Below are 16152 nucleotides of genomic sequence, written 5' to 3'. Positions count from 1 at the left end.
CCCACTGCAGCCACTCCATGGGCTATTACTTTCATTTATCATCCATTAAGCTTATGTAGGAGATATCACTGGCACTATAATTTGCAATACCTTCTGCGATATCCTCATAGGAGATATCGCGTCTTATAATCTTGATTGGTCAAATTTCAATCACAAGACATTATTTTGTTATGTCTCTGTGTATGTTTCTGCGCTAAACCTATCATTAGTGACATTACGCCACTGTCGTTCTGCTAGTTAATGAGTCTACCACTGCCAAATATAGTGACATTCAACCCACATTACTGATATTGTTTACAATTGTCACAAATGAAAAGAATGATAATGGATGATAAAAAGAATACCCCCCTCGTGTCTTATGATATCATAATTTATCAGCATTTATTGATAAATGTATAAGCAAGCCTCGGATTTCATACTTTTATCAACTCGTGCTGATAAATTATGATATTACAAGACACTCGAGGAGTATCCTATATTTATCAGCAATGAGTCTTCTGTATGCCCCATCCAACACACACGATCATTTATTACAAAAGTTGTTGTGCACTTTCTGAAAAAACAACCCAAAAAACCCAGCCCACCAACGGGGATTGTTCCTAGACTGATCACACATAAGTTAGTTTGTTTTGTTTAATTGATATATTAACAATCAGCTATTGGATGTCAAACATTTTGTAATTTGGTATAGTCTTAGAGAGAGGAAACCCACTACATTTTTCCATTAGTAGCAAGGGATCTTTTATATGCAACATGTCACAGACAGTTTAGCACATACCACACCTTTGATATTCATGCATCAGGGGCTCCGTCCCACCGCTGTCAAATAAGGGGTATCATTGATTATTATTACATTGTTGGTTGTTCACCACAGATCTGCGTACTTCACTATTTCTGTCTGGGTCATCGAAGTACAACTATGTGGTAAGGAATGACGTCTCTCTCTGTACCATTACCATATCTATCAGACTGAAGTGACTAACGCCACCAAAGTGGGCCTGTGGAGTTCAAGATGAATACAGCTTGTTGTGTAATATTTACAAACATTTCACCTAACAAATAATAAGCTAATGGATTTCTGTCAGAAAAGCAAAGGATTCGTTCCTACTTGATGCAGACATGAAACTTCCCGCCTGAGCAAATCGACCTAATCTGTAGAAGAAGCTTTTCACCATCGTCACCGCAATTCCCTGTTGGCGCCATTCGATAGCCGTCAAATACAATAGAGACAAGAAAACCATCTTCGGATTATTGCTAATTAAAGGCAGGCTTCCGCTACCCTAGCTCGGCGAACGTAATGGCATGAGCAGCCGGTATTGACAAGTATATCGCACATATTTGTGCCTGTATCAATAATTGAGCATTCAGATAAAACTAATGGAAGCCGATAGGGAAAGGTATGAGTGTAAATGGTTAATAAAATAATGGATTTTTTGAAATTTGTCTTTTTATTAAATTTGTTATGACAAATGGATAACTGATGAATCTGGAAAATTTAATACTAATAAAAGGATTAACTGAAATGAATAAACTTAGTGTAATCATCATCCTTTTTTCCCCTTCTTATTAGTATTCATTAAAGACAAGTTTATTTGCAGAGTACCTATACTACACAATATGCAAAAAGAAAATTAAGTGACCATTCAGGCTCGACAGTTAAAATATTAAAAACACATGAAAATCTGGTAGTCTTCAAGCCAGATTAGCAGCAAGGGATCTTTTGTAAGCACCATCCTACAGACAGGATAGTGCATACCATGACCTTTGTTACACCAGTTGTGGTGCACTGGCTGAAATAAGAAAAAGCCCAACAGGCTTTCCAATGGGTACTGATCCTAGACCGACCACACATCAAGAAAATAATAGCTATAGATGGGTCATAATACTATGGTCACCCATAGGTTAATAGCTATAGATGGGTCATAATACTATGGTCACCCATAGGTTAATGACGCAGTATAGTTTCTTCTGGTGTTTTAGGGTGTGTTTTTTTTCTTCAATTTTATGTAAATTACTTTTTAATGTAAATAAATTAAATTACTTAATTTTATTCTGTGGATGATGCAGTATACTATCTTTTGCTTTTTAATTGCTTTCCACACTCACCAATATTACTATATTGTAAAGACAGTCCATGAAAATAATTTGTATAACAGCAATCTTAAAACTAATGAAACAAGAAGATGGAACATCAAAATAGGTGACAACACCAGCCTCTTTTACGATTATCAAATATAAGCCATTAATAGGTCACTAATTGTTCACAACACGAACCTGTCAAATCATGGGACGTTACTTAGGGACAACAAAATCACGGCAGACAGTCAGTTAAGGCAATGAAAATAAAAGCCAGCCATTGATTTTTCATAAAAGTTAACAAATGGATTCAAATGCCAATACTAAAAACTAGCAACTGCAGGGTGGAACATTGCTCAGTGGTACAGCCAGAGCTTTAGATTACACCGAAGTCAAGATAATAAACATTGTGCCAAACATCCCAGGGCTTTAGAATGCACCAAAGTCAAGCTGATAAACATAGTGCTCAAAATACATATACCAAGAATAATTATGCCCAAATTAATTATTAATTATGTTATTAAATTTCATTTCAACTTATTTTTGTGCTTATATCCAATTAAGGTTCAAGCACACTGTCCTGGGCACACACCTCAGTTATCTGGGCTGTCTGTCCAGGACAGTGGGTTAGTTGTTAGTATGAGAGAAACAGGTGTAGTGGTCTTATACCTTCCCACCGAGTCATTAAAACTTGCTCTGGGTGGGAGCCGGTAATGGGCTGAGAACCCTGTACCTACCAGCCTTATGTCCAATGGCTTAACTACGACACCACAGAGGCTGGTAATTATATTAAAATAACTTGAAATGCATTTCTGAATACCCACAACACTTCAGTGTCTGTTATTGTTAGCATATACTGCACTAAATTACCTTGATGTGCTTAGAACAGACAAAAACCCGTTGCACCCAAATTAATGAGATCTAAACCCCTGAGAGCATCTGCCCGAGGTGTGACGGATAACGTTATTAAATACCATCACTCGACTCAGGTTTTACCCTATCCCAACCAGTGGTACATAGAAAGGCTGTGGTATGTACTGTCCTGCCTATAAGAAAGGTTCAATTAAAAGATCCATTGCTGCTTCTTTTGATAATACAAGATTGTGGATGTAGTGGGTTTCCTCTCTTTCTTTTTGTCAATATGTTAGACACTATATAGCCAGAGTTTAAAATGTACTGAGGTGTCGTCGTTAAAGAAATATTTCTGTCCTTTCCAGAAACTGCTGTCTACGTACTGCAGCCATTTTATATTTTCTGTCCACCACTCGTGAGCATAATGTACTTTCTCCTCATTAAAATAAAGCCCTGCTGGGAATAACCCAGAATAACTTGCATTAACCTGTAATACAATTTGTTATTTTTCTCACAGATGACTGGATAAAAACACTAATCTAGTATTCCATGCGTCATACTACTTTCTCCACAACTAACACTGAATAGCTGGAAGACATGAAATGAATTACAGCAGCAGAGACGACACGGCTGGTGCTACAGAACTGGACAGGCAGATAATATTGCTATATGTTGCATTTACCGAGAATATGTTGCATTTGTGGCTGAGCCTGTTGTACGCAGTTGGAAGAATTTACACCAGCTGTGTTCCAGCCCCAATTTTCATTTATTTTATTTCAATTTTATTTTCGTGCTTATATCCAATTAAGCTTCAAGCACGCTTTCCTGGGTACATACCTCAGCTAACTGAGATGCCTGTCCAGGACAGTGGGTTAGTTGTTAGTGAGAGTGAAGAGGGTGTAGTGGTCTTACACCTACCCATTGAGTAGTTAAAACTCGTTCTGGGTGGGAGCCGGTACTGGACTGTGAACCCTTTACCTACCAGCCTTATGTCCGATAACTTAACCACGACACCACCGAGGCTGGTACTGGACTGTGAACCCTTTACCTACCAGCCTTGTGTCCGATAGCTTAACCATGACACCACTGAGGCTGGTACTGGACTGTGAACCCTTTACCTACCAGCCTTGTGTCCGATAGCTTAACCATGACATCACCGATGCCGGTAGCAGTAATTAATAAACTCACATGCATTTTTATATTGAACATATTAAAAGTAGATCTGTGTTTTGAACATATTTATGAGTTATTTATTTGTCATTTTTGTTATTGCTGTGTATATACCGATATATAATTGCTATCTAAATTTAAAGAGCATCCAAACCATGATTTTGACAAAGAGATAGTGTTATTGGTTACAACTGGAGTAGCCGGAGGGGGAACGGGCATGCCCACCCCCCAGTCACACCTGTTTTTTCTCCCACACCACATTTTTCATTTGCTTGTTGTCCTATATAACATGAGTCATAGAAAGTGTGGGTGCACCCCCCCCCCCCCCCTCACTCCCCACCATGTAGATTCCTTCCCAATATAAAATCCTAGCTATCCCAATATTTACTACCATACAGTGAATATCTTACTACTGCTTTGCAATGAACAGTTTTGTTTTATATATTAATGTTATAGGTAAAATATCATAGTTGCACTTGATGATATTTATTAAAATAATTAAATATCATCGGCTTAATATATATACCCTTAAAAAAAAGTAGGGGAACCTGAAATATTAAAACATACGTTTTGACCACAGACATCCTAGTAAAGAACGTTCAGGTCTGTTTATCAATACACCAAAACACATTCCATAGTTTGCACATGCATCAATCATGTGCATGGGGTGTCATTCTCGATTTTGACAATTTCCAGGAAGGTCCATTAATCACTGTGGAACATTATTTCTGTCAATCGTTTTCATTCTGTTGATCATACAGTTGTTATTGTTTTGTGTTTAGTCATTTTTATTGTTTGAATTTGTGATTTACTAATAAAAAAACACCAACTTTCAAATCTGACTCCAATCGTCCTTCAAGATCTTTGGTGGTCATAAAACCTACTGTAATACTGAACTACTGGTTGTAATGTTTGCCCAATTAATTCACTATTATCATATAACCATTCCCCACAGCTAATATACCTTACAATTCTTATTAGAGTTCCCCTACTTATTTTGAAGAGTATATAAGACACGTGCAGACAGTTATTTCACTGCAGCTGACCACATGCATATTGTAAATGAATGAACCACATGCATCCAGAGTGAATGAATGAATGAATGAATATTTAACGACACCCCAGCACGAAAAATACATCGGCTATTGGGTGTCACACTATGGTAATGTAAACAAATAATGATTAACGATGTAATGTAAACAGGTAATGATTAACATCAATATATAAATTCAAGATTTAAATAAAAACAGTGTAAAGAACTGTGCAAAAATACAAATATCACAGACAGATACAGACTTTTACTCAAAGTTTCAATTTGTGCTGTATTGGCCATTCTCAAAGAGAATGTTACACCCCTGCACCACGGTGAGGTTACAGCACGCGCAGGGGCATCCAGAGTGAATGCTCTCATTGGAAAAAGTATATTTTAATTTCTGTAACTGTACCACAAGCACTTTATAGCATCCAATGAGTCATAAGACTATTTATCAGAATTACCAAATTTCTGACATGAAGTAGCCGATAATTAACAAATCAGTGTGCTCTAGTGGTATTATTAAACAAAACAAACTTTATTCAGTGGAAATTAGGTTTATAAAATTATAGTAATTATGAGAACCACCTACCCCCACTGTTTCCAGTACAATCTATAGTCTGTCCCATCCTCAATAGTATGAAAACAGACAATGTTCCCTATAGGAAGCACTATATATACATGTATATATATATTACTCTTTTTGACGGAGTATGGTGTTGGACATGCATGTATGGTTAAGACCACAGAGATAATAAGAGAAGAAACCCAACTGAGGCCACGCCAAGGGCTATTCTTTGTGATTAACAGCAAGGGATCTTTTATATGCACTATACCATAGACAGGATAGCACATATCATGACCCGTTTCATCAGTTGTTGGACACTGGCCAGAACAAAAATGTTCTATGGGATGCAGATTGAGAGAACATCAGATAAGCACTTTACCACTGAACTACATCCCATCCATTCACGAATATAGATTTATAGAGAAATGCAATAACGACACCGTAACTTTATCTTTTAAGACAAGAATAACTTCAAGGTCAGAGCTCTTAAACAAGATCTATTAGCACACAATTCCATATCTATGAGAATACTATCTGTAACACGTGCTTATCTGCACGTATTTTGTCAATAGATCACTCAGCATACAAAAGGTCACCAAAGATTAAAATGTCATATAAAAATACAGTTTTAATAATAGTGACCTGACGATAAATATTTAATAGTCACACAAAATCTGCAAAAAATCAATAAATTAGTAAATTGCCATCCATCACTAACCTACACCAATGGATTACCAATGGGAGAAAACATATGTTGGTCTTTAACACGAATAGCCATGCAATGTATCATTTGTGATGTTCCACATTTCGTGACTTTTAGCTACTTAAACTGTGGTTGTCAAAGTTTGGGTTTTATGTGATGTTTTGAGTCTCCAGTATAAGCCAATTTATATATTTTTCAATTTATCCCAGTGACTGGTACATTAAAGGGCTTCTTGATGTTAGGTAAAAAAATTATTAGTAAGCCTTTCTGCCACTTGAAAGAAAAGTATCAAATTGATTTCTTATCAAGACATGATGTAGGTTGGGGTAGAGCATTCACATGAGGTGCGACGGGTCACAAGATCCAATTGCCCTCAATGGACTCTTTGTTTTTTTCCACTGTTTAAACCTATGCCCAATGATATCAAAACACTCGCCTGTACTGTTCTGCTTAGGACAGTGTATACAAGCGATTCTTACAGCTTTATTGGTGGAAATAGACTTTATTCTCTGTAGTGGTGGCAGGTTTCAACTCTCTTACTGGCCTCGGTGGCGTCGTGGTTAGGCCATCGGTCTACAGGCTGGTAGGTAATGGGTTCGGATCCCAGTTGAGGCATGGTATTTTTAATCCAGATACCGACTCCAAACCCTGAGTGAGTGCTCCGCAAGGCTCAATGGGTAGGTGTAAACCACTTGCACCGACCAGTGATCCATAACTGATTCAACAAAGGCCATGGTTTGTGCTATCCTGCCTGTGGGAAGCGCAAATAAAAGATCCCTTGCTGCTAATCGGAAAGAGTAGCCCATGTAGTGGCAACAGCGGGTTTCCTCTCAAAATCTGTGTGGTCCTTAACCATGTCTGACGCCATATAACCGTAAATAAAATGTGTTTAGTGCATCGTTAAATAAAACATTTCTTTCTTTCTTTCAACTCTCTTCATCAAATGTTGAAATATAACCATGTCAGACATCAAACAACCATAGTTAAACACACACCTGCCCAGGTGTCATTAAACAAATATTCCTTTCTTTTTCTTTGCTTTCTTCTCCAACATTAGTAGTCCATCATCAAGAAGCAGAAAAGGAAATGAATGTTTAAACACCTTCAAACAGTGTTTAATTGGTTACTTAGCTATAGCGGCCTAATGTCTAAAAGTCTAGCATAAGAAAGTAAGAAACTTTTTAACAACATAAGTACTTGACATATTTTTATTAGTCATATGGTGTTGGACCATAGATAACGACATGAAACACATTGCTGCCACTGCATGGCCTACTATTTAAGATTAGCAGCAAGGGTGCTTTTATACACACCATTCCACAGACAAGATGGTACATACTAAAAAGGGAACTTTGCTTTTATACACACCATTCCACAGACAAGATGGTACATACTAAAAAGGGTGCTTTTATACACACCATTCCACAGACAAGATGGTACATACTAAAAAGTAAACTTTGTTTTGTTTGAAACAGCTAAAGCACTTTGATTAAATTAATGAACGAATGTTTAACGACACCCCAGCACGAAAAATACATCGGCTATTGGATGTCACACTATGGTAATGTAAACAAATAAGGTGATGATCAACATCAATATATAAATTCAAGATTTAAATAAAAACAGTGTAAAGAACTGTGCAAAAATACAAATATCACAGATAGATACAGACTTTTACTCAAAATTTCAATTTGTGCTGTATTGGCCATTCTCAAAGAGAATGTTACACACTTGCACCACGGTGAGGTTACAGGACACACTTTGATTAATTAATCATGACTGGATGTAAAATATTTGGTAATTCTGACACATAGTCATCAGAGGAAACCCGCTACTTTTTTCCTAATGCAGAAAGGGATCTTTTATATACAATTTCCCACAGACAGGAAAGCACATACCATGACCTTTGACCACTGGCTTGAATGAGAAAAAACCCCAATCAGTTGAATGGATCCACCGAGGTGATTGGATCCTGCGCCACAAGCGAGCACTAAACTGACCAAGCTAAATCCTGCTCAGTACATACTATGACCTTTATGTTAGCCCACTTGTGAATCAATGGGCTGACTGACAAGGATTGATTGTACCTCAGACTGGTACATTACCACTAGGTTATAAGTCTCATCCCATCTAGACTTAAAGAATGAGAAAATTAACCCAATTGCTCCATATGCATACACATAAATTACACCTGATAGCAGCAAGGAGTCTTTCAGACAGGAAAAAAACATGGTCTTTGTCATATCATAATTAGTTATGAAGTTCTTGATGAGTAAACAATGTTTGTTTGACTGTCTGAAAGGATTAGCTGTGGGTTTCTGCAATTACCAGGGTGAAGGGGGATTTAGCTCAGTGCTGGAATGCTTACCCGGGTTGTGTGGGTTGTAGGAACAAACCAGGGTTCGTACAGAAAGTGTGAAATCAAATTCAAGAACATTTGCGGGGGGGGGGGGGGGGGGGGGGGAGACATTTTAGGAGTGTATGTACAATCAAAAAATTCAAACATGTCAGGTGCAAGCAACAGTTTATTGTAAGAAAACAGAAAAATAATGGGTGCTGTCCACAGAAACACTGGTCACACAGATTCAAGAACATTCGAGGGTACTGGAACGAAAAAAATCAAATTCAAGAACATTCGAAACTTTCGGCACCCTGTGCGAACCCTGGAACAAACCCACAAAGTAAAACATTGGGTTTTCCAATTCCAACCAGTGTAACACCCCCACCTCCAAATTGGTGCATCAACAGCTATATGTTGAATATGTTGTGAAGAATGCAGGCACAAGAGATCCCATACAGCTACTTGGTGATAGTTTGTCGCAGCAACAGGTATCCACTGTATCTAGACCAAGCACCACAATAACCATAAAACACCAAATAGCAATTGTTTTAAAATACAGCAAATATAGTTGTTAGTTGGTTAGTGAGAGAGAAGAGGGTATAGTGGCCTTACATCTACCCACTGAGCCCTTAAGAACTCGCTCTGGGTTGGAGCCGGTACCAGGCTGCGAACCCTGTACCTACCAGCCTGTAGTCTGATGGCTTAACCACTGAGGTCAATCTTCAGTTACACTCCAGACCATGTCATTATGTTAAAGCTACCATACATACAATTATGTTTGAAATCTTACAACCACTTGTTTAACAATGTTTTCTGTCCACCGTTAAATAAACATTTCTTTCATCAATCTTGCCTTTCCACATCTAAATCCAGCTCAATGCATGCACCATTCATGTTGATTTTACATTACAAGTTTCCACTGGCCAAGATTGGAACGGAGTTAATGGAATCAATCTAAATGAACAAGTCATAAGATACAGTTTAACACAAAGGAACTGTCCAGATATCACACGAAGAATCAATTCTGGCAGACTTAACTTCAACACACAGATACCACACTATTTTTAGACCAACTGGGAAGACTATTTCTGTGGTTATGTAAATGAATGGGGAGGAATATATGCTAGCCGCGTATATAAACACTTCAGCAAATTAAAAAGGAGGAAATTTTTTATTTAACGACACACTCAACACATTTTATTTACGGTTATATGGCGTCAGATATCTGGTTAAGGACCACACATATATTTAGAGAGGAAACCCGCTGTTGCCACTTCATGGGCTACTCTTTTTGATTAGAAGCAAGGGATCTTTATATGCACCATCCCACAGACAGGACAATACATACCATGGCCTTTGTTACACCGGTTGTGGAGCACTGGCTGGAACGAGAAATAGCCAAATGGGTCCACTGACGGGGATCGATCCTAGACCGACCGCTCATCAAGCGAGCGCTTTAACACTGGGCTACATCTCGCCCCTCAGCAAATTATAAACGACGGCTATTGGCATCTAGTAAATGTTTTTTTTTACAGTAATTGTGTGTAGAAAAACCCATTGCCACCACAGAGATTACTCCTTCCATAAAGCAGCACTAGGAATCTTTTACACAGCCTTTGATCACAGTTTGTTTTTTGTTTAATGACACCACTAGAGCACACTGATATATTAATCATGGGCTATTGGATGTCAAACATTTGGTAATTTTGACATATAGTCTCCGAGAGGAAACCTAAATCAGTCATAAAACGTTTGCCCAAAAGCTGATGGGTCAGACTGTTGACCCCCACCACTGGACCAATTACATTATTTCCCATTACAACCACGTATATGCAGGACTGGTATTACAAAAATGACTGATGCAGTATTTTTTGTCAAGATATTCTGACTGATACAATCTGAAATTAATTGGTCGAGTTCCACTAATGTTATGATTTATGAAATCCATAATCGATTTTCATGAAAAATGTTAACTAATTATATAATAATAAAATATGTTCCTACAGTCAAGATGATGACATATCCTGTTCATGTGAAATGTTTTGAGGGTTTGGATTTGTTTTTATGTACACGAAAAGAAAACTGATATTCAATAGGTATTAACTGTAATTAAACTCAACAATATTTGTAGGGTCTGCAGAAGAATAGGTGCATGGTTCTATTGATTCAAATCCTTTGTAAGTTTGGGGCGGGATGTAGCCCAGTGGTAGAGCGCTCGCTTGATGCGCAGTCAGTCTGGGATCGATCCCCGTCAGTGTGCCCATTGGGCTATTTCTCGTTCCAGCCAGTGCACCATGACTGGTATATCAAAGGCCGTGGTATGTACTACCCTGTCTGTGGGATGGTGCATATAAAAGATCCCTTGCTAATCGAAAAGAGTAGCCCATGAAGTGGCGACAGCGGGTTTCCTCTCTCAATATCTGTGTGGTCCGTAACCATATGTTTGATGCCATTTAAGTATTATAACCGTAAATAAAATGTGTTGAGTGCATCGTTAAATAAAACATTTCTTTCTTTCTATCCTTTGTAAGTTCAAAGATACATTCCAACCAGTTGCGTAATCGAAAGTTGATCAGTTGGTGCAAACTGATTACACGAGAGATGATTGATGATGAACTTCTTATCAGCCAACTCCAATCTATAAAACAGCGAGACAAATCATAACTCTCACCAAGTACCCGACAATATTCCCTAGAGGATCTAATAAATAACACACCACACATGCTAAAATGTTTCAGCAATTACGTTTTTGCACCAAAATGTTTGGGGATTCGCAGCATATACAAGATCTGTCAGAATGATGTACAAGTCTGAGGCCAGAATGTCATTATTGTCGTAATTTCCTCTGCTGGAATCCGAATGGAAAGCCGGGCTGAGGCAAGTGAAGTGGTCGATTCCCAGATTTGCAAGTCGAACATCAAGACAAGATAGCCGGTATGAGGTTTATGAGATTGCAGAGAGATGTTCAATTACCAGGAAATTGCACAGTTTTCAGCAGACTGCCATCAAATTACAATTACTTTCAGGTAATTGGTGGTTAACTGTCCTGACAATTTGCTGCAGATTAATGGTCCAGCACTATATAGAACCTTAATTTGTTAAAATTTGATATAAAAAAACAATTAAGCTACATCTTTCACTTACAAAAGAAAATTTGGAAGAAATTTACCAATTTTTATACCCTGAAAATAACAGCACACAGTCTCAAAATGACTTGTAGTTTGTATATATTTCAATTTCTTAATTATTAAAATGATTATAATTTTTAAACTATGACCATTAAGCCCCATTCTCATGTAGACATTTTCACACACGAGTGTATATAAACTCGTAAGTAAATATACTTTGGCCGAGTATATCTGTCATGAGAACGCATTTGCATACAGGTTTATATATATACTCTTGGATTATAATTGCATGAGCATCAGAGGCCATGTAAAAGTATATTTGAGTAGGAGTAAATTTACATGCCAGCTGAACAGATTTCTTATTTGTTCATGTGAGCAAACGAATTGTCATCAAATTTCTGAAATTTCCTATGTCACATAAATGCAATCTATTGCATCAAACAGGTGCATGTCTAAACAGATTTTGACACTGGCAGCCAAACAAATGGTGTGACAGGTTTGGACAAAAACTTGGGCGAAGCTCTTCACAGCGAAAATAGAATGTTTCTTTTGACATTCAAGTTTTTAACCCACTGATCATTATCAGAGGTTTCTGTCACAATATATTGCCACCAGTCACGAGATCGTTCTCTCTTCCAAATTCTCTTTTCCTGAGCTAATCCAAGAACAAGACCTGTGCTTAATTTAAGTAATATTGTAAATCTCTCCTGTTCTTTGCAATAAGTAGACTACGGTACTCATGTCGGATGCTGTTAACCAACCAACAGACATTTCGACAAAATTGATATATGCCCACATCAGATTACATCTGTTACTATTACCATATGTAAACACAATGTAAATATACTTTTGCTCATGTGAGTATGTATAATCCATACATAAATATACTACGAGTAAATTTCTGCATGAGAACAGATTTGCAAAAGGTTGCATCAACATTTCATCTTGAGAATGAGAGAAAACTGGCTACATGTACATGAACTATTACTATTAAAAAACAGCAGGGATTTTTTCTTAAATACTTTCCCATAGCAGACCTCACTGTAAAAATCAATTGAGGGAAGTAATGAATGGCTGCCTTTATATTATGGGGAGCCATCCATTAACGACATTACCATACTGAGCATTGATATTTGATCCTTTTGTAGGTTTTTTTTATTTTATTATATCTATGTTATGAGGACCTAAAAACTATTCTTGAACAAATCAGATTTTTAAAAGTAAAGTAAAGTTTGTTTTTATTTAACGATGCCACTAGAGCACATTGATTTTTTATCTTATTGGACGTCAAACATATGGTCATTCTGACAGTTTTTAGAGAAAACCCGCTGTCGCCACATAGGCTACTCTTTTACGACAGGCAGCAAGGGATCTTTTATTTGCACTTCCCACAGGCAGGATAGCACAAACCATGGCCTTTGTTGAACCAGTTATGGATCACTGGTCGGTGCAAGTGGTTTACACCTACCCATTGAGCCTTGCGGAGAGTCGGTATCTGGATTAAAAAACCCATACCTCGACTGGGATCCGAACCCAGTACCTACCAGCCTGTAGACCAATGGCCTAACCATGACACCGGTATTTTTAAAAGAAACTGAGGTCTGCCATATACAAGACAGCATATACCACATCCTTCAATGTACCAGTCATGGGGCAGCATATACCACATCCTTTAAAATACCAGTCATGGGGCAGTGTATACCACATCCTTTACAATACCAGTCATGGGGATGCATACACATCCTTTAATGTACCAGTCATGGGGCAGCATATACCACATCCTTTAATGTACTGGTCATGGGGCAGCATATACCACATCCTTTAATGTACCGGTCATGGGGCAGCATATACCACATCCTTTAATGTACTGGTCATGGGGCAGCATATACCACATCCTTTAATGTACCTGTCATAGGGCAGCATATACCACATCCTTTATACCAGTCAAGGGGCAGCATATACCACATCCTTTAAAATACCAGTCATGGGGCAGTGTACACCACATCCTTTAATGTACCTGTCATAGGGCAGCATATACCACATCCTTTAATGTACCAGTCATGGGGCAGAATATACCACATCCTTTAATGTACCAGTCAAGGGACAGCATATACCACATCCTTTAATGTACCCGACATAGGACAGCATATACCACATCCTTTTAATGTACCAGTCAAGGGGCAGCATATACCACATCCTTTAATGTACCGGTCATGGGGCAGCATATACCACATCCTTTAAAATACCAGTCATGGGGATGCATACACATCCTTTAATGTACCTGTCATAGGGCAGCATATACCACATCCTTTAATGTACCTGTCATAGGACAGCATATACCACATCCTTTAATGTACCAGTCAAGGGGCAGCATATACCACATCCTTTAAAATACCAGTCATGGGGATGCATACACATCCTTTAATATACCAGTCATGGGGCAGCATATACAGCATCCTTTAATGTACTGGTCATGGGGCAGCATATACCACATCCTTTAAAATACCAGTCATGGGGATGCATACACATCCTTTAATGTACCTGTCATAGGGCAGCATATACAGCATCCTTTAATGTACCTGTCATAGGACAGCATATACCACATCCTTTAATGTACCAGTCAAGGGACAGCATATACCACATCCTTTAATGTACCTGACATAGGACAGCATATACCACATCCTTTAACGTACTAGTCAAGGGGCAGCATATACCACATCCTTTAATGTAGCGGTCATGGGGAAGCATATACCACATCCTTTAAAATACCAGTCATGGGGATGCATACACATCCTTTAATGTACCAGTCATGGGGCAGCATATATAGCATCCTTTAATGTACTTGTCATAGGACAGCATATACCACATCCTTTAATGTCCCAGTCATGGGGCAGCATATACCACATCCTTTAATGTACCAGTCATGGGGATGCATATACCACATCCTTTAATGTACCAGTCATGGGGCAGCATATACAGCATCCTTTAATGTACCGGTCATAGGACAGCATATACCACATCCTTTAATGTACCAGTTATGGGGCAGCATATACCACATCCTTTAATGTACCGGTCATGGGGAAGCATATACCATATCCTTTAATGTACTTAATGTACCAGTAATGGGGCAGCATATACCACATCCTTTAATGTACGTCAAGGGGCAGCATATGCCACATCCTTTAATGTACCTGTCATAGGGCAGCATATACATCCTTTAATGTACCTGTCATAGGACAGCATATACCACATCCTTTAATGTGGCAGTGTATACCACATCCTTTAATGTATCTGTCATGGGGCATTTGCGAGTATGGAATAATCCCCCCCCCCCAAAGTCTGCAGAGGATGACTGATCATACAACCCATTGCATGAAGGTACTCTACCACTGAGCTACCTTCCGCCCACAGATCTAATCAAAGTCCAAAATGACAATGCATCTGTCATGGTCAATCTGAACCCAGGTCATCATGTTCACAGTAACTGGTAATTTTCCCCGTGCTATACTAACACTGCCATACCAATCAAAGTACACAAAAGATTTACTGCATAATTACTGTCGACTATCGACGTTTTTACGACATCTAGCAATCAATAATTTTTGGCAAGTCATAAAAGATAATTACTGTTAATTAGTTTACTTTGTACACTATTAATAGATTCCAGAGCTTTGACAATTTAATGAGAAAAGTGTTTTCTGTGCCACACATTTTTTTTTTTTTTTTTTTTTTAAAAGAGAAATAAATTGATTTTCAATGGCTGGAACAAAACAAGGTTCCCAAGTAAATCCATACTGAAACTGCCTTGTTTCTATAATGATTACGCTTGGAACATTTTGCACCATTAAGCAAGTTACTGTTATTTGTATAATTATAGTGTGTGGAAATAGTTACATACAAATTAAAAAGAGGTCCCTTTGGGAAGGGAGAGTAATGTCCGTTTTATGATATTCCAGCATCTTATTTACACAGCAGCTACAGTATTAGATGTCTAATGTATAATAACAATAAAAGTGAACCAGTCAAACACACAAAGTGTAGAACATTTTTGGATGGCATTGTAAAAGCAGTCTTCCAGGCTAAATATATTCTAAGTAGCTGATAAAAAAATAATTAAAAAGAGAAAGAAAAAAATAGAAAAAAAAAAAAAGGAAAAAGGAAAAGAATACAAATTTTGCGACAATTTAAGCTAAGACTATTTGTTGTTCAACATAAAATAATAAAATAATATTGTCACTTGTTTAAGGCAAAGCACAAGGAAACCCACTGATAAATAGGTTA

General features: G+C 37.9%; 1 protein-coding gene across 6 annotated transcripts in view; it reads right to left on the bottom strand.

The window, feature by feature from the left end:
• The window catches only part of LOC121367763 (FERM domain-containing protein 4A-like), a 179494-nt gene that overhangs the window by 28516 nt on the left and 134826 nt on the right, over window positions 1-16152 (bottom strand). The window lies entirely within an intron of this gene.

This window comes from Gigantopelta aegis, chromosome 3 (genome assembly GCF_016097555.1).
Source record: "Gigantopelta aegis isolate Gae_Host chromosome 3, Gae_host_genome, whole genome shotgun sequence".
NCBI classification, from domain to species: Eukaryota; Metazoa; Mollusca; class Gastropoda; order Neomphalida; family Peltospiridae; genus Gigantopelta; species Gigantopelta aegis.
The sequence above is the reverse complement of the archived record's forward strand: the minus strand, read 5'-3'. Positions and strand labels throughout refer to the sequence as shown.